Source organism: Chlorocebus sabaeus, chromosome 23 (assembly GCF_047675955.1).
Source record: "Chlorocebus sabaeus isolate Y175 chromosome 23, mChlSab1.0.hap1, whole genome shotgun sequence".
Taxonomy (NCBI): Eukaryota; Metazoa; Chordata; class Mammalia; order Primates; family Cercopithecidae; genus Chlorocebus; species Chlorocebus sabaeus.
Window position 1 is genome coordinate 27,332,252 of NC_132926.1, and position 8,195 is coordinate 27,340,446.

The 8,195-nt window shown below is 45.5% G+C and overlaps 1 long non-coding RNA gene across 1 annotated transcript; it reads right to left on the minus strand.

The window, feature by feature from the left end:
* Window positions 1-1,526: 1,526 nt before the first annotated feature.
* On the minus strand, window positions 1,527-6,631 carry LOC119626728 (uncharacterized). Its single transcript, XR_005242884.2, has 2 exons — window positions 6,425-6,631; window positions 1,527-1,806 (listed from the first exon to the last, which is right to left on the minus strand). It is a non-coding gene; the product is annotated as an uncharacterized lncRNA (long non-coding RNA).
* Between the last annotated feature and the right edge of the window lie 1,564 nt (window positions 6,632-8,195).

The window sequence follows — 8,195 nt, forward strand, 5'->3', positions numbered from 1 at the left end:
CTCATGGAACTCCAATGGCATCTATATAAATGTGAGGGTCAAAGGACCCGTAAGGGGCACTTCTGCTCTTACAATTGTTCTTTTTGTTTGGTGAAACGCCAGGGCGAAAGGGATGGCCAATGGGATTAGTGCGTGAGTGTCCCTCCAGTTACTTGGCAGAGTACCCAGTAGTGGCCCACCACAATACCACCATACATCCGCCCGGGGATGAACAAGGGCAGACTGATTGGTTAGCTCCTGAAAAGGCTTGGACTCACTGCATCCCACTAGGCTTCCAAGGAATGCCAAATTTTCCCCGTCGTGAGAGACACGAGGTAAAATTTACATTGTCAACCGGAGCTGACCTACAGGGCCTTTGACTTCGAGAATAGCAGTGAGCGAGTTTAGCATGCCGTATTGCCCCAGGCTGTGGGGTTTTGGAAGAGAGCTACCATACAGCTCATGCCCTGTTGGTTGGAGGTCCATCCAAGTGGAAAGGGAACAATTTGGGTTTCTGGCCTGCCTGTTGCACAAGTGTATCAATCGCTTTTATTTAGGGTGTGAACAGAATATTTAATCCATTCCAGCCAGGCATTAACATCTTGATATCTGGTTTCTATGGCTAAGGTTTGCTTTAGGTCCTTGACTTCTACTATGGCTACTTTCTTATTATTAGGTAAGAAACAAAAAATGATTTGATTTGGTGGGCGTGGGGGAGGCGAGTTGGTAGGAGATGGAGGAAGGTTAAAACTTTTTTTTGTTTTTGTTTTGTTGTTGTTTGTTTGAGGCAGAGTCTCTGTCGCCAGGCTGGAGTGCAGTGGCACGATCTCGGCTCACTGTAACCTCGGCCTCCCAGGTTCAAGCAATTCTGCCTCAGCCTCCCAAGTAGCTGGGACTACAGGCATGTGCCACCATGCCCAGCTAATTTTTGTTTTTAATAGAGATGGGGTTTCACCATGGTGGCCAGGATGGTCTCAATCTCTTGACCTTGTGATCCACCTGCCTCGGCCTCCCAAAGTGCTGGGATTATAGGTGTGAGTCACTGCGCCCAGCCAACAAAATGTATTTTAAAGGAGCCTATGGGTTCTTTTCCAGTGACATCCACTCCTAGGCCATAAAGACAAGTGGGGTTAGGGTCAGTGGAGGTGGGGATAAGAATAGAGAGAAGTACTGGGTTGCACTGGTGGATTTGGCAATTTGAGCAGGTGGTTCCTTTGGTGAAGTGGAGGTAGGGTTTTAGGGTGGTGCAGCTTTCTGAGGAGGTCCAGCCCTGCTATTTGGTAGTCCAGATAACATCTCCCAACTATATCATAACCCCTGGAAGGCTCATGGTTGTTGATGGCAACGGTTATAGGTGGTGCTGGGTTTGGAAGGGGTGGATGGGCAGAGCTTTTCTAGGAGGCTAGCTGTCTCTGACTTTGGAGATCCCCACAGGGCATGGCAAGACAAGCATTGAAAGTAATGCTTTGGGTTTGGGGTGAGCTTGACCTAGTTACATTAATAATAAGATGAGAGGTAGCTAAGGGAAAGAGAAGAGGAAAAAGAGATTAGGCTTTTCTCTTTAATGTTACTCTGGTGGGAGTTGGCCCTGGGACGACGGTCCATAGCTTCAGAGAGGGCAGCGACTTTCTGACTTGGGTACAATGGATCCACCCCTCTTCAGCAGTTCAGACTGCTGTCTCAGTTGTTAGGAGCACCAGGTAAGCTTCTTCAATGGTGGGCTCGAGCTTTCCCTCTTTCCAGATTTTGACAAGGACATGATCTCCGGGTTGATGTTGGTGGACTGGGAATTTGAGGGGTGATGTTTGCGCTAGGAAGCCTTGAATCCTAAGGGAGGAAAGGGTGGAAGACAAACCAAATACAAAGTTTTTGAGAAACTGATTTTTCGTTTCAAATGTAGAAAGGCCAATAGTGGAATTTAGGTAAAGCAACCCATAGAGTGTTTCATAAGGGGACAGGCCAAGGTCCTTTCAAGGGGCAATCTGGATTTTGAGTGAGGCAATGGGAAGACATTTTGTTCATGGTAACCAAGTTTTCAGGATTTACTTGATTAGGTGATTTTTTAAAGTTTGACTCATTCTTTCTACTTACCCTGATGAGGCCAGATGCCAAAGAATATGATATTCCCATTTTGTTTCTAATGCCTGGGTTAGTCCTTTAATGATGTGTGCAGTGAAGTGGGTCCCATTGTCTGAATCAATGTTTTCTGTTAGTCCAAACCTGGGTGTGACGTGTTCTAACAGGGCTTTGACCACATTACTGGCTGTTGCGCTTGGCAAGGGGATGGAATCTACCCAGTGGGTAAGGTGGTTTACTATTACTAGCAAATACTGGAGGTGGCCTATTGGGGGCATTTCAGTATAGTCAACCTGGGCACTTCGGAATGGCCTTAACCGTGGGTTCCTTCCTCCTGGAGGTTGCCTCTTTAGGGTTTGCTTGTTAGTCTTTCTGCACACTATGCAACCATCGACTGCTTGCTTAGTGAGGGTATATATTCCTATGCATTCATAGACTGGAAGGACTGCGTCACACGTAGCTCGAGGACCCCATTGAGATCCTTGATGAAGTGACAATATTTTCCTCATAAGAGGCTTGGATAACATTTCTCTTCCATCTGGTAATACCCATTTTCCTTCTGAATTTTCCTCAGCTCCTAATTTCTTTAGTTTTTCCTGGTCTGCATGGGGGAAGATGAGGGGCTAAATGAAAAATGGGGGTAGCTTGGGAAGAGGCAGCCTGTTTGGCTATTTGGTTGCCTAGATTATTTCCCCGACTTTCAAAGGAGAGGGTTTTTTTGGTGTCCTGGGACATGAACAATAGCTATTTCCTCAGGAAGCTGGAGATTATCTAATACTTGTATTAGTAACTCTTTGTGGACTAGGTTTTTTTTTTTTAGAGACAGCGTCTCTGTCGCCCAGGCTGAAGTGCAGTGGTGTGATCTCAGCTCACTGCAAGCTCTGCCTCCCGGGTTCACGCCATTCTCCTGCCTCAGCCTCCCGAGTAGCTGGGACTACAGGCACCCGCCACCTCGCCTGGCTAATTTTTGTATCTTTAGTAGGGACGGAGTTTCACAGTGTTAGCCAGGCTGGTCTCCATCTCCTGACCTCATGATTCATCTGCCTCGGCCTCCCAAAGTGCTGGGATTACAGGCACAAGCCACCACACCCGGCCTTGTAGACTAGGTTTTGACCTTTACTGTTAGTAAGGCCTCATTCAGTCCAGATTTTTCCAAAGGTGGCTGGGCGCAGTGGCTCAAGCCTGTAATCCCAGCACTTTGGGAGGCCGAGACGGGCGGATCATGAGGTCAGGAGATCGAGACCATCCTGGCTAACACGGTGAAACCCTGTCTCTACTAAAAAATACAAAAAACTAGCCGGGTGAGGTGGCAGGCGCCTGTAGTCCCAGCTACTCGGGAGGCTGAGGCAGGAGAATGGTGTGCACCCGGGAGGCGGAGCTTGCAGTGAGCTGAGATCCGGCCACTGCACCCCAGCCTGGGCAACAGAGTAAGACTCCGTCTCAAAAAAAAAAAAAAAAAAAAAAAAAAAGATTTTTCCAAAGGTATGTAGTACTCCAAAGGCATATTTGGAAGTATAAATTGTTCCCTCCTGATTTTGTAAAAATTTTAAGGCTTGATTTAGAGCAAGTAGCTCGCACATCTGTGTGGGCCATTCAGTAATCTTCCTGATTTTGTTTCTGTGAGGGTATCTTTGTCAACTACAGAGTATCTGTAATCCCTTTTTCCTTCTATTGCCGGAGAGGAACTGTCTACAAAAAGATGTTTCCCTGTTTGAAAAGGAGTTTCACGTAAGTCTAGTCTTAACTTTGGTTTGGTAACTAATTAGGTCTAAACATTTATGCTCAAGTTCCTTTGGTTGTGGGTTCCCTGTTACCTTTTGATTTGGATTCCCAGTTAGAAAAGCAGCTGGATTTAGAGAATTGTCAGTAGTTAGTGTCAAGTCATCTCTCTAACAGGATAGCTTCATATTTTAAAATTCTTGAATCAGCGAGCCACCTTTCTGCCTTTTGGTTGAGGATAGTTCTGACTTTGTGAGGTGGGCTAACAGTGAGTTTTCCCCCAAAGGTTAATTTTCTGCTTTCCTCACTGAGCAAGGCTATTGCTGCTACAGATTGGACACATTCGGGCCATCCACGGGTAACGGGGTCAATAATTTTTGACAGGAATGCTGCGGGCTGCCAGTGGCCCCCATGCTCTTGGGTAAGTACCCCTAAAGCCACTCCTTTGCTTATACTGACAAAAAGATGGAATGGCTGTTCTAGGGAGGGTAAAGCTCGAACAGGGGCAGTCACTAGTAAATGTTTTAATTTTTCTACTTGTTTGATTTCTGGTGGAGTCCAAAGAAGGGGGTCTGGCTCTTCTTGGGTGAGTCTTTGGTACAAAGGTTTTGTTTCTGAGGCATAAGAGTCAATTCATAGGCAACAGTATCCAACCAATCCCCAACATTTTCTGAGCTCTTGTTTTGTTTCTGGCAGAGGGAGGGATATGATACCTTCAATCTGTTCAAACCCAATTTGCTTTTGCCTTTCCTCATCCCTTCATACATATACCTTTTGGGCCTCTCTTAAAAGCTCTTCTATGGGACGGTCTTTCCAATTTTCTATCTTTTGTAATTTCTTTGTAATATCTGGTGACAAAGTGGAGCTTTAACATTCCTCACCCAAGGGTGTCTTCTAATTCTAGGCCAGCATATTTCCTCATTTGCTCTTTAAGCCTCTGTAAGAATTCCATAGGTCCTTTATCCTTTCCTTGTTGTATATTAAAAGCTTTGGTATATTTTGAGTTCAAGGAACTGATTCCCGAATCCCTTTAATTATCATATCTCTGAGATCTCTCATATTCCTTTGAGGGTGTTATTCCATTGAGGATCTTGGGCCGGGAACTTTTGTTCAGCTGCAGGGACGTTAGGACTGAGCATGTTCCCAAACCGTCATAGTAGCCCTGCGGATCATGCTTCTTTCCTCTCCCAAAAAGAGGATGCCTAGGATGGACATTAACTCAGCCCAAGTATACAACTGGGGTCCTAGAAATTGATCAATTTGATCTGCTACTCCATAGGGATCATCTAAGAGTGGTTTGAGTTCCCTTGTTAGGCTTTGGATTTCTGAACTGATTAACGGGGCGTTGACGGAACCAATGCCCCCTCCTCCTAGAGGCACTTCCCTTAAGGGAAAGATCGTTGGAGCACATTCTTTGGAGGTAGTGGGGAAAGGGAAGTTTTGGATATCTTTTTTACATTGTGCTATCTCACACTGAAGTCTTCCTGGGGGAGGGCATTCAGGCTGGGGAGACCCCAAGAGTCAGGATTATAAGGGGGAGAAACAAAGTGAGCTGGGGAAGGGTCTGGGGCAGTTGCATCTACTGGAGGGGGAGGGAAGTTAGTGGTGTTTGGCAGGGAAGGTGGTCTAAGGGGTCCCACGTGTTGGTTGACTTATTGGGGTAAGGGATATTAATTTCTTGAGAAGAAGTAGCTTCTGGCTTGTCTCCTGTATCCTTTAGGGAATATAGGACAGGCCCCTGCCACCAACACAGGGCATAGTCTTATTTCCTCCTGGGACACAGGACTTTTGTTATTGATATACCCTATTAAAAGTGGACAAATCCAGTCCTCACTAGACTGAAACTCTTGGCCAAAAGACTGAAGGTTTGAGGATAGGTTCTTTGGTCCAAATACAACAGCAGTATTTTATCATTTGTTGCTTCTTCTTGTGTTTGGTCCTCGCATTATCCTTCTAACATGTTAACATGAGACCTAGAGGGCTATCAGAGGGAAGTGTATTGTCTTGTCCTTTTTATTTCCTGTCCTGCTTGAGGTACTTCCCATTCTGGAAGTTTTAGAAGTTTCCCTGCGTTTCCTGAGTCTGTGTGGCTCAACCTCTTACTAGAGATTTCTTACCCCCTTTTCTCTGGAGGTTCAACCCCTCCCCGCCCACTGGAGGTTTCTTGCGCTCCCCTACTTTCACTTCGTACTTCTCCAGCTACTTCCCTCACGGGAATTTAAGCCTCTCTAAGAATTCCATAAGTCCTTTATCCTTTCCCTGTTGTATATTAAAAGCTTTGGTATATTTTGAGTTTGAGGAACTGATTCCCAAATCCCTCTAATTATCATATTTCTGAGATCTCATATTCCCTCGATGGGCTACATTGTTATTCCATTGCGGATCCTGGGCCAGGAACTTTTGTTCAGCTGCAGGGATGTTATGACTGAGGGGGTGTTCTTAGCATTGGCAGGTTGGTATAAGCCTCACAACAGGAAAGCTGCCTTAAGCCATATGAGGTGACATGGAACCACAGATCCAGACTCCACACTCGCTTCACACTCAATTGTGTATCTTATTCACACACTTTCAACCTCCAGGATGTCCTGACCACCAAGGAAGTACTTCACTGCCCCCACAGCTTTTCTGACCTTGGTGTGTGCAGAGTTACCTGGTCGCTGCGGTATTTGTAGGCCTTTTCTTCCTTCATTGTTGAGAGTTCAGGTTTGTTCCTCACACCAGTGGTTCTCGATTCCTTACTCCTGAGGCCATCGCAATGAGGCAGCGGGACGCATCTCCTCATGAGAGGTGATCAGAGACCCTTCCCCGGAGGAGAATGGGATACCAGACGAGCCCCCAAACAGTTGGAAATAAGAGCCTGGAGTCACAAAGAAAACAAGCACTCAAACAAAAGACTTCTCAGCAAGGCAAATTTACTTCTGCAGAAGGGTGCTGCCTGCACCAGTCACAATCGCAAGAGTACACTGAACAAAGGAGAAGAGAAGGGTTTTCATCCCTAACGCAGCTTCTGTTTGTGTCCCTTTCCCATTGGCTGGAGTCAGACCACACAATTTAAGCTAACCCAATTGGCTAAAACTTGAAATTTTTCTAAATAGGGTAGATAGGGAAGAAGGGGTAGCAGTGGTAAAACTTTTCCAAATAGGGTAAACTGAAACCTTTAAATGTGTAACTTATAAAGAAAGGAGGGGAGAGAGGGATTGTCCATTAAGGCATGTTTGGGCATGTTTAGGCATGGCAAAGATGGAAAGGCTTGTTTAGAAAACAAGAATTTATCTTTTCTAGCAATGTGAAAGGACGTTAGTTGCTAAAAGAAAGAAGTTTGAAGAGGAACTGATTATTTCTGGCACCAGCTACTTGGGAGGCTGAGGCTGGCAGGAGAATTGCTTGAACCTGGGAGGCGGAGGTTGCAGTGAGCCAAGATCACGCCATTGCACTCCAGCCTGGGTGACAGAACGAGACTCTGTCTCAAAAAAAAAAAAAAAAGAATTACAAGCCAGGCACAGTGACTCAAGCCTGTAAGCACTTTGGGAGGCCAAGGCAGGCAAATCACTTGAGGTCAGGAGTTTGAGACCAGCTTGCCCAACATGGTGAAACCCCGTCTCTACTAAAAAATATATAAATTAGCTGGGCATGGTGGCATGCACCAGTAGTCCCAGCTACTCAGGAGGGTGAGGGTGCAGTGAGCCAAGATCATGCCACTGCACTCCAGCCTGGATGACCGAGTGAGACCCTGTCTAAACCCCAAAAGAATTACACCTGAAGTTATTCTCTTGGTTACCCTACAATGCCATCACTTTTTGAGGATGAGCACTCACATAGCCTTATACGCACTCATACACACAAAGTTCTTGCCAGTTCTAATAGACTTGTGCTCTTTCTTGCTGAAGCACTACTCTAAGCTCTTAACTCTCACGTGCAATTACCAAACCCCACACTCAACACTGAGTTCCTCAACTCTTTATCTCAGCATTTCTACTGACATGTAAGACCTTAATGGTAGAAAATATTAAATGCCTTGTTTTAATTCAAATTTGGAAGGGTATCTGCATAGGGTTCAGTCACCAGCATGTCAGGGCATCCTGGTTGAGAACCACTGACTGCTGTTTCACCACAAATTACAGTGATAAATCTCTTGCTATGTCAACTTCTCAGTCACAATTCTGTATCTGCCCCTGTACCAGACTTCTTAAAACCCCATTTTGTGTCAACAGAAATGGCTGGAAACAAAGTCTTGAGGCAACTCTAGGATGTCCAAAGTTCAGGTTGTTTAAAAGAATCCCACTAATTAACCAGCTAATCCACCATATATAATGGAGTGAGGAAATATTAGACTGGTTTAATTCTATAATATTAAGACTCAACAATCTTGAGCATGAAGAGACAATTCCATTTACACAGGTGCTCGTGAAAAGCTTCCTACC